The sequence below is a fragment of the Cervus elaphus genome, chromosome 28 (assembly GCF_910594005.1).
Source record: "Cervus elaphus chromosome 28, mCerEla1.1, whole genome shotgun sequence".
NCBI classification, from domain to species: domain Eukaryota; kingdom Metazoa; phylum Chordata; class Mammalia; order Artiodactyla; family Cervidae; genus Cervus; species Cervus elaphus.
In genome coordinates, this window is record NC_057842.1 from 60,037,473 (window position 1) to 60,056,281 (window position 18,809).

Consider the following 18,809-nt stretch of genomic DNA (forward strand, 5'->3'; position numbering starts at 1 on the left):
CTCTGCGTTCAATGCCAGCCTCTCTATGCCAGCTGTTGGACTGTATTCCTGTGCTTTTCACGGCCCTGTACTGTAAGATTAAAAATGCTTTCTTTCTTTGTGTTTTTGCTTGTTTTTTTAACGTATAATTTGTGTGAAAAGTATAATAAACCTATTACATACAGTATTACCTAGCTGATTGTGTTAATTGGGAACCTAGGCTAACTTTGTTGGACTTACAAACTGGACCTACAGACATGCTCTTGTAATGGAACTCATTCGTATGTAGGTAACTTACTGTAGATTTGTTGAAGGCCAGAGGCAGTTACCTTCTAAACCTTGCCCTTGACGGTAGAGGGGGCAAAACTCATAACTCAACCAGCACCTTCCTCCAAAGAAGCCCTTTACAAAAATTCCCTGCCCATGGACAGGAACCTTCTCAACTCTTTTCTGTACGCAAAGTGAGTAAAAGATTGACGAGTCATAAAACCAGGTTTTAAGCGCCTACTTCGAAATTCCAAACAGATGCTCTGTCTCACAACTCATTCTGGTGTCTGATATCGATCATATCTTGGTACCTTGGGTAAGCTTCCAATTTAACATTTTGTATATCTATATATTCCTTGTCCCAAGACATAAAAAGCATTTTCCAATCACTCAAGAATTTGGAAAGCACAGTCGTGTGTGGATGCCATGTTGTAAGCCATTTGCAGCTACACAGAGTAGTCTTCAAGTTTTTAAATTTATTTTGTCTTCTGCTGCTGCTGCTGCTGCTAAGTCACTTCAGTCGTGTCTGACTCTGTGTGACCCCATAGGCGGCAGCCCACCAGGCTTCCCCGTCCCTGGGATTCTCAAGGCAAGAACACTGGAGTGGGTTGCCATTTCCTCCTCCAATTTTGTCTTCTAAACTCACACAATTACAGTAACTGTAAAAATTATAAAATGAAGCAATAGACTTTTCACACAATTATTTCCTAAAGAGATAATGAAAATTCTTCCTCCAAAAGTAAACCTGTAGGCTTAACAGAAGAGGAAGTCCCTCATGTACTGGGTACATGGTTTGCAAAATAAACTAGCACAGCACTATTATCCAAAATGGTTATTAAATTTTGCCCAGGTAGGTGTTGTTTTGACAACCTCTATTTCTCAGGGACCAACTCCACTTTTTTCTCTCCTTGTTCCAAGGTCAGTGATTGGCTCTTTATCTTCATATGCTTATATTAAAGAAAAACACGAGAATTTTTCATTAAAGCTTAAAAGGGTATACCTCTTCAAGCAACTCTTAACCTAGAGTCATTCCTCATGTCTTTAATTCTTCTCCCTCTTTTTAATATGGAGTCAGTGCTAATAATTCTTCCTCTTAAATCTTTAGTGTTAATAGGGTCACAAAAAGCATTTACCCTGACTCTTGCAGAACCCAACTATTCCTCTTTCCACACTGAGGTGTTTAAGTCACCCCAGTGGTCTCCTTGTTCCCAAAGCAAGTTATTCTCCAACCCAAAGGGCAAAGCCTATGGACTTATCAGGGAACTTCCAGGGGCACTGAGCTACTAACAAGGCTAGGTCAGCCTTCACAAGGCTCAGAGTGGCTGCCTATTCAAGATATTTGGATAGCATTATTTAAAGCCAGCTAGCTTCTTTATTTGAATATGTACACAATAAAAACCTTAGGAGAATATTCAAAATGTCTACACACAAAGTCACAAAATATAATCCCCAAAATAAATTGGACCTGATCATGTCACCCACTTCTAACAACTTGTGGTTTGCTTTCCACTACTCAGGGCGGCAGTCTCCAAAATAAGCTGTATGCACCAGGGGGTGAAAAAGATGAGCCAGTGGGAACAGAAGTAAAATGTCAGAACTCCTAGTCTTAGATTCCTAAACTGTAAAGAAGCTAGCTAAGGATTTCTAACATTTAACACGTGCGTTGGCCTCAAGGATTTGACAATGCAGCCCTCAGCTATTCCGTTACTTGAACACAGTACAACACAGTTCAGCTCCCATATTCCAGGCCAAGTGGACTTACAGGGTACGTGGACTACCTTTAACTAGATCAGCCATCACAAAAGGGACAACCGGCTTAAAGAGATTTTTTCGAAAAAGCTGTGGATTAAAGAAAATGCTAATGAAGCCAATGAATAGCAAGCAAATGCCAAGACAAAGGTTTCCGCCATTTGCGTCTGAACTCTCCAGTCAACCAGAAGAGGAAGTGAGTGCAGCAATGAGATAATCAGACTTGTCACTGAGTACAGTTATTTTCAAAAAACAAGCACAAAATCTGTTCCTTCTACATAAACATGATGGTGTAAGGAGAGGGGAAATAGTTTATTTCCTGGAGAAACCTCTGAGAGAGCATTTCAAAATAGACGTTTAGAATTTTTTTCTTTGTTATACAGTTTTTGTCACTAGTCATGATATGTATCACCTTCAAGAATTGCCAAAATTAGAGACTTAAATTTCCAATTTCCTAACCTGCTTAAAAATTTCCAGGTGAACATTTCCAGTGGCTTGAACACATTGTAAACACATCATATAAAATATGAAAACAAAGCGCTTTCAAATTCATTTGCATATTGACAAGCAGTTGACAGCAGGGAAGGTGTAAACATAGCAGACAAATTAAAACAAAAACTTCGCATAATTGGTGGGTAGTTTTGAAAAATACCTATTATAATTTGCAAGTGAAACCAACAATTCATTTCTTTCACTTGCATCCATGTATCTCTGTGAGTTATCAGTTTGGCTGTGATGCCATTTAAACCACACATTAAGGAAAATTAATCTTGAAATAATAGCTTTAAACAGCTGTATCAGTGTTAAGCCAAGATTTTTCAAATATAATTAAGCATATTCACTAACTTCACTCTCATTAAGCATCATCATTATTATAAGGAAGCCAAATGGTTTTGTAAGCCATTAATACTTAAAAATTATTTTAGATAGTCATTCTACCTTCAGTTTATCTTTTAAAATTTCCATATCTGTATATTTTATAATGTATACAGTATAGTACTAATATAGTGTTACATGTAGATAATTTATGGAAAATATAGTTAGAACAAATGCTCAAATTATTTAACTGAGAGAGAGGGGATGGACAAGCAGAAAGCACAATTTGTAAACTTAAGTTCAGGCTCCCTGGTCTGGCCCAGTCTCTGCATTCTAGAAGCCTCTTTATCTGTCAGTTTCTGCCCACTGTTCCCACAACCACGGGCGTCATGTTTCAGTCAGTCTGACTAGCTCCCTCCTAAACGCACCGAGCTCCGTAACACCTCTGTGTCTCAGCCTAGTATGTTTTGTCCTTTCTTGTCCATGGCAGAATTCCAACTTTTCCTTTAAGACTTAGACCAAAGGAAATTTTCACCTCCTCTGTGGAAGTTTGCTGCTCTCTCCTAGACATATGTCAGCAGGGAGATTTGGTTTATGGGAAAGATGATAAAGGAAGTGTGGGGACTTTAAGTCTCAGATCTGCCCCTTGAAATCTGGATATGAGGTCATTGATCTTCAGTTTCTTCACTTGTGAAACGGAGATTCTGTTACCCCATTTACAGTAGGGGTCAGCAGACCTTTTCTTTAAAAGGCCAGAGAGTAATTACTTTTGGCATTGCAAGGAAATCGCTCTTGTAACTACTCAATTCTGCCTTCCGTAGCCCAGAAGTTGCTGTAGACGGTACATAAACAAATTGCTGTCGCTGGGTTCTCATGACTCCTTACCAACAAAAGCTGTTGACATGCTGGATTTAGCTCATGGACCACAGATTGCTAATTCCTGCTTCCAGAATTGTAACGGAGATTGAAGTAGCCCACACGACCTAAGTGAGGACCCTGGCTCACAGTGGGCACTCCGTCTTGTGCGCTAGGCCTGGGGAAGCATCAGTGCATCCCTGCAGTCAGGCCGCGGGGAGACGGCTAGGGAGCAGCCACACATTAAGTACAGAAACGCTCCCGCCCACCTCCACATGCTCAGAGTTAAACTGGTCACTGTCTTGAAAGGCCTGTGAAATACTCTTCTGTTGCCTTCTGTTTGCCATAGTTCTACGAAGAAAATACAGACGGTGTTACGAGTGTGCATAGCGGCACTCTCTAGAAATGACACTGCGGCCCGAGCCACGTAAGGGAAGGAAAGAGAGAGGAAGTGTGTTTCAGACAGAGACCGACACGTGCAAAGGCCCCGAGGAGGAAAGCAGTTCAGCCCACTTGCAAAACAAAATGAAGCAGAGTTTAGGGGTCTGGAGAGTCTAAACATCAGGCTGTGTGGGTATAGAGGGGTCAGAGACCTCATAGGATGTGTAAAGGACTTGGAATTTGATTGCAAGCCTCAAAGGGAAGTCGAATAGTCTTTAATGATCTCATTCGTATACCCAACATACAGAAGTTACTGTGATTATTACTATTATAGAAGTTAGTGCATTATTGTTAATAAGGCAACAAAAAAGTTTGTGAAGCATTAATAACTAACACCTGTGAAAGGAATTCCTCCTTCAAACTCTCCCCAAAAGCCCTTTCCTTCTGGGACGGTCTGATGCAGGCCAGTAAGAAAGCTGCTTCAGTCCTGGAGCGAAAGGTGGGGCTGGGACGCTCTCCCCATTTCAGAGGAGGACGAAGCGGGGCAGCAGCCACTGGGAGTGTGGTCAAGAGGGCTCATGGTCTCCAGGGCCCGAGGTGTCTGATCCCACACAGGGGTCAGCGTGGCCACCAGGGGCGCAGGCAGCCGTGGTGAGTCGTTCTGCCCCACGTGACTGTACAGGCCAACAGCAAAGCTCAGAGGGGGCCCAGCACTGCTGATCTGGTGATCTGGTAATCTGGTGATCTGGTGAACAAAATGTTTCTGATTTCTGGGGGTGTCTGGGACCTCTGATCTCTGTGTGGGTCAGAAGCACAAGTGACATCCTGAGCTTTTGATTGACAACTGAAGCAGAGGGCAGTCTCACAGGATTGAGCCCTTAGCCTGTGGAACCTGATGCTGCCTTTGGGCAGACGGTGTCAGGATGGAGTGGCAGGAGAGTCAGCTGGCGTCCGATGGTGCGGTAGTATGGGAAAACCCCCCAGACAGCAGAAATGAATGCAGAAACCCTTCAAAGGGGACCAGATAGCAACATGGAATACCTAGAAACAAGACCCGAAGAGGGGGCAGAAGCAGAAACCGAGAGGGGCAGATGAAGACGGACAGGCAGAGCCCGAGGGAGACAGCGTAAGCTCGGTAGATTTCTGAAGTACATTTATCAAGGTAAATTGGTTTTGTCACATCCCGCTGTTTGTGAACGTGAGTAAGTTGTTGCCTGTTATCACTGACCTTTACGACGCTGATTAGCTATGCAGCAATTAACTGGTGTTCCCCTGACGGTCTTCACTCTGCACTAGAGGAGAGAGCCACAGCAGGGCCCCGGGGCGGAGGAAGAGGAGAGAAAGCCTGCAGAGGAGGAAGGTAGCGCGCCGACCGCAGGACGGTTCTTGCCTGTTCTAAAAAGGGATGATAATACCACGCATTTATTAAATTTAAAAACACTTTCTATCATCGGCAACATAGCCGAGCTCTCCCCCACTTGCTGCACCTGAAACGCGAGGCTGAGGTGGGTTAGTCACACATCAGATATGGCATACACACGGGGACCCAGAGCTGAGAGGCACGCGCCCGCCCTGGCCCTGAGCCCCGGGTGTGTTCTCATCCGCCTCACCTCCTCCGTAACCAGGTAGGAGGCGGGACGCCTTGTTGGAAATCAATGTGGAAACGTTTGTTCTTCTTCTGAACCTTCATTTCAGAGCACCTTCTTTGACTCTGGTTTCAGGCAATAAGATGAGTGGACGGCTTCTCCAACACAAAGCTAAGATCTTGGCAACCCTTTCAAGCACTATTTTTAGGTTCTCCCCACACACACAAGAGAAAGAGGAATCGGAGGCAGAGAGTGTGGACTTACACAAAGGGCTTCCACACAGGGCCTAGCGTAGAGATCTGCAGTCACTCAGCACACCTCCCCCGGCTCTGCCACACTTAGAAGATCCAACACTGAGCCCACAGGCCATTGCAGACGCCTCAGCCTTCAGAGCAGAAAGTTCTGATAGGATGAGGAAGGTGTAGTCCCAGGATAATAATGTATAAGTGTACTAGGCATAGAGTCATCACACAATCATCCTAATTGAAACGTGAGACAAAGTACACATTTATCCTATCGACACCAAGGGAAACTTGCATTTTGGTCTCTATCCACGTAGATGCACCGTGGTGCCGTTGTTTAGAAGTTTCTTTAAGGAAGAAGAGGAGTCAAGGCTATTGTCAATATGTGCTCGAGTCCAACAGAGATGCTAATACGATAGCTCTGAGATCGGGACAGCTCCAGGATGAATCTCAGGAAACTGCTGCAGAAAGTGAATGGACTTAGGGCCCACGCGAAAGGCATGTGGATGTAAGCCGATAACCAGAACATCCACCTGGGCCCCCGCCCCTCTTCACAGACAACACTCTGAAAGAGCTGGGCCAACGTGGTTTTATTACTAAGTCCTCGTGGCATGCAGCTCTGATCAGCATTAGTCTGGAAGAGAAGAATCTAGAAGGGGAAAAAAAAAAATTATTGGTTACTCTCTAACATTCCTGAGAAGTGGTTGAAATCTTGTTCCCACCTTCGTTTCCCTAGGAGTGGGGACACGATTGAGTTCATGTGGATGAGAACGGGAGTCAGCAAGGACCAACTGAAACAAGAGGCTGAATCGCTGACCCCCAGTGGCAGACGCCACCACCCAGCAAACATAGCCTGGGACACCCCATGGACAGAGGAGCCTGGAGGGCTACCGCTCATAAGGTCGCCAAGAGGTGGACTAGTGCACACACATACAACAGCACACCAAAATGAACATGTGTCTGATTCCAGAACCATGTTTCTCTAACCGTGCTTCTACTGCCACAGAGCAGCTCTTCTCCAGGGAGGGAGCAAAAATGAGAGTATGGGGATTCAGTTCAGTTCAGGTCAGTCACTCAGTGGTGTCCCACTCTTTGCAACCCCATGAACCACAGCACGCCAGGCCTCCCTGTCCACCACCAACTCCCAGAGCTTACTCAAACTCATGTCCATCCAGTCGGTGGTGCCATCCAGCCATCTCATCCTCTGTCGCCCCCTTCTCCTCCTGCCCCCAATCCCTCCCAGACTCAGGGTCTTTTCCAATGAGTCAACCCTTCGCATGAGGTGGCCAAAGTACTGGAGTTTCAGCTTCAGCATCAGTCCTTCCAATGAACACCCAGGACTGATCTCCTTTAGGATGGACTGGTTGGATCTCCTTGCAGTCCAAGGGACTCTCGAGAGTCTTCTCCAACAATATAGTTCAAAAGCATCAATTTTTCAGCGCTCAGCTTTCTTCACAGTCCAACTCTCACATCCATACATGACCACTGGAAAAACCATAGCCTTGACTATGTTAATAATCTAACATAACTATCATTGTTATTCATAAAATAACAACAATTCGGTGTGGTTAACTGACTTTTCCAGGGTCACATAAAGTATTAAATTTTTCAAATTTCTCCAAACCTGATTTCATTCAGGAATTATGCTAAGGCCAGCAAGGCCCAAATTGGGTTAAATTTAAGCTTATGTCATAATAGTGATAATTGTTTTAAAGAAATAAAAACTTTCTTTGAAATAAAAAAAAAAATGAGGGTACATTTTGGTCACTGAGAATTGGTGAGTATAAGACCCAGTGTGCCTCCTGATTACAATAAGGTTAGATTTCCTTGCAAGAGTGGATTACTTTTTGTTTCTGAAACGGAAAACCCTCCTGTTTTCTTCTACGCACCTCAGCACTTTCGACAACAATGTGTGGGTTTTCCACACCAAGCAATTCTGACACTACCTACTGGAGCTGGCACAGACCCCGTAAGTAATGGGCTCAGTCCCACAAGCCTGACCTCCCCAGATTATCGCCTGTGCTTCCGACAGACCCACTATAAAGTACTCAGGACCTCTTCCTCAGACGCGATAACTTTCTAAAACTCAGCAAAGAGGGGACGTCCCTGGTGGCCCAGTGGGTAAGACTCTGTGCTTCCAATGCAGGGGATGTGGGTTTGATCCCTGGTCCTACATGCCATGTGGTGCCACCAAAAAATAAAAATAAGTCAATAAACTCAGGAAAGCACTTTACTTACTATTACAAGTTTATTATCAAAGATATAACTCAGAGGGACTTCCCTGATGGTCCAGTGGTTAAGAATCTGACCTCCAGGGAAAGACCCAATCCAGCCAAATAAATAAAATCCCAACTCTCCTCTGATCAAACAGTAAATATGTCATTATCTTCTTCCTCCCACCCACACACAAAGAATTAAAACAAAAATAAAGATACAACTTAGAAACAGCCAACCGGAAGCAAAGCCCGGAGCCTGGTACTGGTGGTGGGGCGTGCACGGGGCTCCCGCGGCTCTCTCATAGCGATGGACACCCTCCCAGCACTTCCGTGTATTCACCAATCCAGAAGGGATCCCTTCTGTTAGGATTCTCATGGAAGTTTCATTACAGAAGCCGTGTTGATTAAATCACCGGGTCATTTGTGATTAAGTTAACCTCCAGCCCTTCTTCCCTCCCCTCCCACCCCACGTCAGGGGGTGGGGCCGGAAGTTCCAACTTTTAATCACTTGTTTGGTTCTTTTGACAACCAGCCTCCTTGAGCCACAAGTATCTTCTTAGCATACAAAACAATGCTTGTCACTTCAAAAACTCAGGAGGTTTTAGAAGCTATAAGCCAGGAAATGGGAGCAGAAATCAAATATATATATCTTATTACACAATATTTTCTTTGTTCTTTTTTTTTAATCACAAGAAGATGTTTTAATCTTTTCTTTTTCTTCCCCCCCAAACTTTAAACTTTTTATTTTGAATTGGGGTATAGCTGATAAAAAATGCTGTGGTAGTTTCAGGTAACCAGCACAGGGACTCAGCCACATATAATCATGTGTCCGTTCTCCCCAGAACTTCTCCCCCCCGCCCATCCAGGCTGGCACATAACATTAGAAAAAAATGTTGAGTAACAGCAACATTGTTCCCCCCATCCATGGTGCTGTGGTAAGTGCTAAGTTAATTCACGTTAAATTGTTTTTAAAAATCAAGTCCTTGGTCTGAAAAGGCCTCATGTTTATACACAATGGGTTTAGACTGGGAGCTCTCTTTAGGATTAAGATTCGCTTTGCAAGAAACTAAACCTGAACTTTTTTTCTTGCAAAGGGAATCCTTGCAAGAAAAAAAGATGCCTCTTACTCAAAGTCACATTGCCAGCACTTTTACAAGGCCTCTGAAAATGATCAAGTTAACTGAGAAGATAAAGTTAACATTGCCAGATAGATGTCCTTGGCAATGTACAGCTCCTCGTCCGAAAGGAGACACAAGAAGAAACTTGAAAATGCAAAGTTTGTGAGAATATCATCTATTGTGTATGACAAAATTAAAAGAGTGTGTTTTCAGGCAGCAGCTTCTTGATACATATTTATTCTATTACAGAGCAAATTGCTACAGTGACCAGACAATCTAGAAAAGAAGGAAGAGAGTCAGTATGCTTGTCCAGAATCACTGACATAACCTTAGCTTTAACGGTCCAAGTATATGGTTTCTATTCATAATTACAGACTCTCAGAGACACCCATGTACTCCACATCTGTCTCTGGAAGAAAAAAAAATCCTTTCTTAAATTGATTTGCCCTTTGTCACTGTCACAGATATGTTTTCCCTGTTTTGACAGGTAGTTGTAATTCTATTAGCAGCCCATCGACTTCCCTGTGAAATCGATCTGTGTTGGGCTGGCTGGGTCTTCTTAAAGTGGCTGATTTATTGCTTCTGCATGTTTTTAGAAAGAGAGAGCACAGGGCATGCTCACAAGTGAGCTAAAGAGTCCAGGGGTGGGAGAGGAAGCGGGAAAGGCAACGAGACACTCTTCTGTTGCCACAGAGTATAAAGAATCTAAACAATTGTTGAGAACAAATCATCTCCAGCCTCACTGTTGGTTGTCTCGATGGCAGGTGAGTTGCGACCTTTTGTCGACAGCCTAGTTGAGATGCCTGCTGACGCCAGTCAGGATAAATGACTGTCACTCTCCCTTATTAATTTATCTTACTGCCTCATGTATAAACTAGAAGGACTTGCTCACCTCAGATGTCCTCGATGTCAGTCTATCATGTTTGCCTAATTCTCCTCCCAGCTCACAATAACCAGAACACAAGTAGCTGCCTGCGGTGCCCCTGTCTCTGCCTGTAATCTTGCCCATTGAAAGGAAAGCACCCAGCCCAATCACAGGACATCACAGTTAGCCAGAGGTCAGAGACAGAAATCACCAATGCAATTTGTTTAAAGCCACATCAGCACAGAAAAGAAGGGAAGGGAAACTTAATAAACAGCCTTGTCTTAAAGTTCTATCCAAAGATTTATAATGGAATCAAGCAGTGCTAGATGAAAATAATATGTGTGAAGACCAGGCAACCTAAAATTAAGTTGACTTTTCTGACACTAAAGAGCAAGTCATTGCAGTTATATACCTTTACAAACTGAACGCAATTCTAAATATTCTCGTGTTAACCCCATGAACATAAATATGAATAGTAACGTCTCACGAGTACCATTTGTAATTTCACCCTTGAGCAATATAGTGGAGAGCCTAATTCTAAGCAGAATTATTACCAGGAAATACAATTAGGTAGGCAAATTCCACTTTTGCACTCTTTCTTTTCCTTTTATATATGTATAGGTGCTTCTACCAAGATACTCAACTCATCCTTAACTTCCAGGATAACACTGGAGCTTTCTCTGTCTTCCTCACCCAAACCTTCTCAGATGTCAGGCCAGCAAAGTGATAAGGGCATGTTTATCTAAATGATAAACTAACAAGGTTTAATGTATTAACTCTCCCAGTAAGATTTTGCATTTTAACTGGGAATTTTTATAGATATAATACTTAAACCCCCTGACCACGAAAAGCTGAAGCCTCGGTACTTGGAACAGCTACCTGGACAACTGAAACAGTTCTCCTTGTTCCTGGGGAAATACTCATGGTTTGCGGGGGAAAAGCTCACCTTTGTGGATTTCCTCACCTATGATGTCTTAGATCAGAACCGTATGTTTGAGCCCAAGTGCATGGATGAATTTCCGAATCTGAAGGCTTTCATGTGCCGTTTTGAGGCTTTGGAGAAAATAGCTACCTACATGCAGTCTGACCGTTTCCTTAAGATGCCTATCAACAACAAGATGGTCCAGTGGGGCAACAGGAGAATCTGCTGAGCGGAAGGCAGACTTGTACGGCTTGTTTTGTTCCATTCCATCCCTGGGGTACCTGTACTCCCTCTTCCCTGCTCTTTTCAGTAAATAGCATTCAGGCTAAAAAAAAAAAGAAAAAAAAAACCTTAAACCCAGAATGGAGATGACTGGCAAGACACTGGGCACCACTGAAGACAGATTGGTGGATGGAGGGATGGTGATCGACAGGTTCACCTTTCAATAGCCCTCAAATGACACTCCTAGGATAGGGCCAGTCCTCAGTTACAAACAGTGGCTCTTCTTTCCTACATAGCCCTGTAGAAACTGACAATCCTATGCTATGCTATGCTCTGTCCACTCGGGTTCGCTGAGAACCCTGAGGTTTCCAGGTTAAAGTTGGCCAGCAGCTTTTATTCTTGGAAGGTGATCACAGTCTGACATAGAAGCAAACACATGCAGAGGAGCCTGGTAGGTGCCAGCTTGTTCTCACTCTGCTCTGTTCCACGTCCAGCTCTTCTTGACAACTGATGGCCCTACTGGCCAATAGTGGCCCCAGGCACATCATCAGGTGCTCCGCTGTAGACCCTCAGTGGGAGTAACCACATAGATTCCAGTTTCCCAAAGACTTTTCCATGGTTCCACTTGGCAGCTAGATGAGCTTAGCTTCCCAGATCAGTCAACACAGACTTCCCTGTAAGCTCTGACTTGTTTATCCAGCCAGCACTTCAGACAAATTGGTTAGGAACTCCTTGGATCCTCCAATTCCTTGGACCCTACTTTCCAGTTTCTCCCATGTTTGTTTCAGGCCTAATTGCTATAAGAAATCTTCTATTCCCACGATACTCCGAGTGGCCCTGCTGTGAACTAACCCCTGACTGATATGGTCCCTTGCAGAGGGTCTTTACAGAGACCTATCCTACACACGCAAGGCCATGCCCATGTGCATGACTCCCAGCTGAAAACTATTGCTTGTTACCAAGAACCATAATCAAATCAAGGCTATATTATCTGTCTGAGCCTGTGATCTGTGTTTTGTGAGATATAATTTACAATTTATTTTTTGAATTGTTTATCATTTTTTAACTCTTGCTTTATATTTTTACTTATTTGGGAGGGAACATGCCACGCAGCCTGCAGGATCTTAGTTCCTCGACCAGGGATCAAACCAGCGCCCCTTGCAGGGGTAGCATGAATTCTTAACCACTGGATTGCCAGGGAAGTCCCATTTTATCATTTTTAAAGCTGAGCCTGGGGCTTCCCTGGTGGCTCAGTGGTAAAGAACCCACCTGCCAAGGCAGGAGACAGGAGTTTGATCCCTGGTCCAGAAGATTCCACATGTGGTGGTGCAACTGAGCCCATGTGCCACGACTGTTGAGCTTGTGCCCTAGAGCCCCGCGTGTGCAACTGCTGAAGCCCAGGGGCTCTAGAGTCCGTGCTTCACAGCCCGAGAACGCACTGCAATGAGAAGCCCACACACTGCAACCAGAGCGCAGGCCCCTCACCACCGCTAGAGAGAAGCTTGAGCAGCAACGAAGACCCAGCACAGCCAAAAATAAAATAAATAAATATAATTTTTTAAAGAAGTTGAACCTGATATTTAGTAATATGCTCTCTATGCATCATCCTAAATCAAGAGGTTACAGACTCCAGTTTCAAAAAATGAATTACAATGGCAAGATCAGCAAGAACCATCTTGAAACCCCAAGCCAAATAGATCATTTTCTCACACACATATCTGAATGTTGAGTATAAGGCATAAGGGCCAGAGCAGCTGGGAGGTAAATTTGGAAGGGACATCATGGTCAGTTTATAAATGCCGCCATTTGGTCTGATGTTCACAACTGGGCCAATCAGACTTGGTCAGGGTCAGGTTCACCTGCTTCAGTGGAAAGTAGACCACTCACAAAAAAGCTACAAAGGTGACAAGTGTCTCACTTAGTGGGACATCTGTTTTTGGCACTTAACATGCATGATAACAAACTGGGCCTTCAGAAAGAAGTCTTTTCAGAATGGAAAAACACAAACTCCTTCTGTGAATTGTATCCCATTTACTGCACAGGCTGAAGAAAAAAATTCAAAGAAATGCATCAATATATACTGTAGTCAGAGAACTCCAGTTACAGTTTATTCTTCAGAGTAGACTAATTTTTAAAATCCTATTTTTAAAATCTTTGCAGCTAGAAAAATAACCATAACATACAGAGGTTTCTTGTTTGCCATTAATATCAAGTGCAGATCAAGTGCTCAAAATTGCACAAGCCATACTGCGAAGCACAATATCTCCTCTGAAAATGCAAATGCATTTTTCAGAACAGAACTAAATAGAACAAATAAAAGAAGCCAACTTCTCTGAAGCTCAGGTGTCTCATTACATCTGCAAAATCAAAATTATATCACAATATTCCTGTCTGATTTTTAATTTGCTTTAAGTCAAATAAACATGAATAATGAGAAAGACATCTCAGGCTAGGAGCTGATAACATCATAAACCATATAAAGGACACTTGGTTAATTTCTGTCATAAAATGCCATCATAAAATCACACCTGCTTGAAAAAAAAGTTTTTGCTAGTTTCTGTCTTTTCCCCTCAAAATAGCCATCCCTGTCAAAGGACATTCAGCTCAGTGTCTGGGACTATCAGTTATTAGGGTTTGTCAGCAGTCAGAAATCATTCAAATATATCTCCTGTTCCCCTCCAAAGCTATAAATAAAAATTGTACACTAGCATATACTGACCAAAAGGATGTGTGCCTACATGACAGCAGTCAGGATTTAGATTAGATGGTAAATATCTTGTGATGAGGGAAGTTAAGATATTGGAAAGAATCATATTGAGAGGGACCAGAGCCTCCCTACCCTCAAACTGTTTGCAAATAAGATGCATTATTCTCCAGGATCCCCTAAGTCAAGAACTTAGGTAACAGGAGGGCTTTGTATATAATAACAAAAAATGGTTTTATCAATTCACTGCTCTATTGATTATCAAATCCTACCATTCTATGATCAAATCAGAAAGGCAACATAGGGAGTCTCAGTCCTCATCCACATGTTCAATGAAATGTGAATCCTTTCACATTTTTATCATCATTTTCCCCTTTGAATGTGATAATTAACAAGCTTGATAATACAAATCTAAGAATAATAGAAAGATCTAGACTTTAGGTCAAGAGACCTGGATTCCAGTTCTAACAGCATTTTATTAGTTATGTGATCTTGAGGAAAAAAATCAGTTAACTGCTCTGAATCTCAAATCATTCATGACTAGAATAGCTTCTGCCCTACCTACCTCACAGGCTTGTCATACGATCATATGCAATGATGTCTGTGACAGTGCTTTGTAAAATATAAATTATGTGATGGTGTAATTATCATTAGAGGACAAGTGGCTGTACAATCACATCCAAATTACGAAAAAGCAGATTTTTCTCAGTTAATAAGAATGTATCATGCAGATGCAGTGAATAATAAGTAAACACCAGCAGGATGGGGGGCAGGGAATGAAAACCAAGTGAAATGTTTACCCAAGTGGGTTCTGAACAGATGGAAACCATGAGGTCTCTGCCATACTTCACATTCTCTGGGTCTCTTGTGTTTTGAGAGACAGCCTTGTCCCCTTCAGCTTTTTAATCCTTGATACGGTTTTCCACAACTTCTGCTACACTGAGAACCACTGTGGTAAAGACTACTGACACCTGCTCTCAGGAGTCTAGACACTTTTTCAACCTTAGAGAACATAGACTATGAATCATGGCTCTCTTTAGAATCAGATCTTCAGCCCATGAGGGTTTACATTTAAATTCTGCATGTAGGTTGGCCTGTCTTTGCTCTGTGGTTCATTGTTAATCTGGGAGACTTTAAACTTTTTGAAGGCAGTGTCACGGTTAAATAAACTTTCTTATAAATAGATGACAGCCAAAAACCCAGAGATACCAGAAAAAGTCTTATAGAATCAAACAGTATTACTGTAACATGCTTGTCATGATAATTAATATTACTTCAGGGTGCCTTGAAAAAACATAAAAGTACTAAATAATAATTACAAAACTAGCTAAGAGTTTGATGACAGATCTGGAGAAAAGATGAGCAGTGGCTGATAAGTTCTCTTCTCTTTTGAAATCTAATGTAATAGAAATAAATTTTTAAGTCCAAAGAGGCATTTAAATGTCAAAACTCAGCTAAGATATTACTTGGGGGCATAATCAAGTAATTTATGGCCTATTTTGTGACTGCTTTCTTCAAGTAATTCATAGAATCTATTTGAAACCTTGACCTGTTAAAACAATATATATAAGTTGAAATTGCACTAGATACTTTCAGCAGTTAAAAGTGACATCCTTAAAACTAAAGTACTTTTACCAGAGCATAGACAATTCAGTTCCTAAATGCACAACTTCTAATGACAATACTTGACCCATAATGCCCAAACCTGCAACTGTATATAAATACAATAAAAAAAAATTTGAGTTAACTTTTTATTTAATAGACTATTTAGGCTCTTCAATTACCCATGTCCACTGTAGCATATGATTTTTAAATCATCTTACAGGTTACCTCTTCAACAGAGCTCTGGCTTTGTTATTTTTTTTGCTGTCTCAAACATGGAGGTTATAGCCTCTTTCTTACTTTAAGAAATGAGTGTGCTCCTGAAAGCTAATAAACCAGTATGTATTTATGGTGCATTAGGTTTCATATTCTGTGAAGTGGTGGCAGATACAAAAGATGGTCCCCACACAGAAATCAGTCAAAAGTTAAACCTATGGATTAAGTGCTAAATTGCGCCACAGAATACAACTGTTCTTGGAAATCAGAGAAAAGGTGAACGCTAAGTAAAGGAATGGGTGAGTATAATCTCCCTGGAGGAGAGGACTTGAGTTGATATTTGAAAAATAATTTAGGATTCAGGGGAAGTGTACTGGGTTTTCAAATGGAGAAAAGATCATGATCAAATTCTTTGAATAAACCGGTCAGAAGTCTAGACTGACTGGAGATAAGAGATGATGTTAGAAGGAAATGAAGGATAAGCTTAGCTAGGTAGAAATCATCTTATAGAACCTTGATAACTAGACAAAGAAGTCAGACTTGATGCAATAGATAAAAGGGAGCCACAAGACTAGTTTTCGAACAAGGACATGACATAAAAAATTAGTGGTTAAGGAAGTTTCTGGTGACTGACATATGCGTGGGACTGGATAGGCATAACACTGAAAACTGGAACAGCAGTTTGGAAGCAGTTACATAACCCGGATGGTAGTATCAGAATCAGCGAGAAAAAATACAGACCCAAACACTTAGAAGAGAATTCACTATGTAAGTCAGACTCTCTTTTTCAGATTTGAATATGAGGACTTCGTAAGGTGCTATGGCTTGTACCAGTTGATTATCTTCCCAGTTAGCAGCAGAGTCAGGACTGAAACTTAGGTTTCTGGGCACCTAGGTAATTCTACTAAGAAATTTTGAGGAAAGAAACTGTGGGACTTGTTAAAGACTAGTTTGGCAATAACGATAAAGATGAAAAGCATAAAGTTTACACCTGTGGCTTAGAGTCTAGAGGTGAGTGGTTTAATAGTATCACAGTTAGCCATGAGGGAGCTGACAAAATTAGCTTGGGGGAAAAGTTGATGAGTTATAATTGGATTATGTTGAAGTTCGGGTGATAGTAGAATACCTAGGTCGACATGCCCTACAATAATTGAACATGAGGAACCGCTCAGGGCTGACAGCGCAGTCTATAGCTCAACCCAGACCTCTCTCCAGACTCCCAGTACCGTTATATATCCAACCCCTCATCTGACACCAGCACCTACAATTTAGATTGACCAAAACTGAAACCATTATCTTAACTCTCAAGTTTGGCTAATACTGTTATCCATACTGTTCATTCATTAGACAAACACTTATTATACTTGAAGTCAGACACCTGGGACACATCTTCATCTCCTCCTTTTACCTCACTGACTGCAGCCAAACAGTGACCAAATTCTGCTTGATTTCTCTTCCTATTTGCCCATCCTTATTACTGACATTGTGGCTCAGACCCTTGTCATCTCAGGCCTGATTTATAACTAGTCTCCTAACTAGTTCCACTTTCTCTACCCTGGATTCCATTTTAGCCTTTCTCCACATAATTATTATGTGCTTAGTCACTCAGTTGTATTTGATTCTTTGAGACCCAATGGACTGCAGCCCACCAGGCTCCTCTGTCCATGGGGATTCTCCAGGTAAGAATCCTGCAGTGGGTTGCCATGCCCTCCTCCAGGGAATCTTCCCAACCCAGGGATCGAACCCAGGTCTCCCACATTGCAGGCGGATTCTTTACCATCTGAGCCAGCGGGGAAGCCCGCATAATTATTATAATGATTTTCTAAAATACAAATCAGATCATCATGTATTCTTTAGTTACTATTCTCATGGTCTATCTAGAATTTAAGGTCCTCAAAATCTTATCTTTTTTTCCTTAAGAGTTCCAAACAATGAAAATATATAGCATTGTCTGACTAGTCTATTGGGTTTGCATCTCAGTATCTTTGATTGGGTAACTCACTGCTTGGAACGCCCTTCTCTCCATATCTCCCCTACTCATACTTTCCACCTCTTCCATCTACTGAACTCTTATTTCAAAATTCCCAGGTGAGTTGCTTCAGAGATCTCGATGACAGTTAAGGTCCAAGAATAGTGCAGCCGAGACAAGGCACACTCCCACATACTGACTCCATAGAACATGTGATGCCAACAAAGGGTTAAATATTACATGTATTCTATATGTAGAATAAATAAATGTAGTTATTTATTTATTACATTTAAATTTTATTTATTACATGTAAAATTTATTTATTACATGTAAATATATATATATATATATTTATTATACATAAATTCTTTGACATAATGCTAAATTAAAAAGAAGAAAATGTGGTATAGCTCATTGATTATAACCATACAAAGATTATAAGCTTACATAAAAAGCTAGAGATGAATAAACATAGTTACTGTACTAAAACAAAGGGATTAAATAGACTTCTTCTGCATTATATGCATGTTTCATTTAAACATTTAATTTTTAAAATAATGGATGTTATCAGTATTAAATTCAATTAAAAAGGTCAAACAGTTATTTATAAATAAAATTACGCCTTATTTGAGCTTGATAGTTACTACTCAAAAGTATATATCACTGAATTTTTACAAAGTAACTACGCAATGCATAACAAAATTATTGTCCTAGTATCTCTGCTTTATAAGTTCATTTTTTATGTTATGGGTTTTTTAAAACAAGGCATACGTGCACTGACAAACATAAGTGTTATTTTATGCTTCTGATGTTCCTCTATTTAAAACACAGATAATTAAGATTTGATTTTACCAGTTTTGTTTCCTGGATTAAAATTTCCAAAAGTTCTTTGTAAGTCAGTTGCAAGAATGCCAAAATGGAAACAATAAGAAAGTAGTGTTTGTAATCCTAATATAAAGTAGAAGCTAGGCCAAAAGGCAACATTCAAGAAAACTAAATGCACTTTTCAATGCTAAAAGCCAGAGTTCACAAAGAAGATAGGATAGTTATAAATACCTATACCCCAAATAACACATAAAGTTCTTATGCAGATCAAGAAC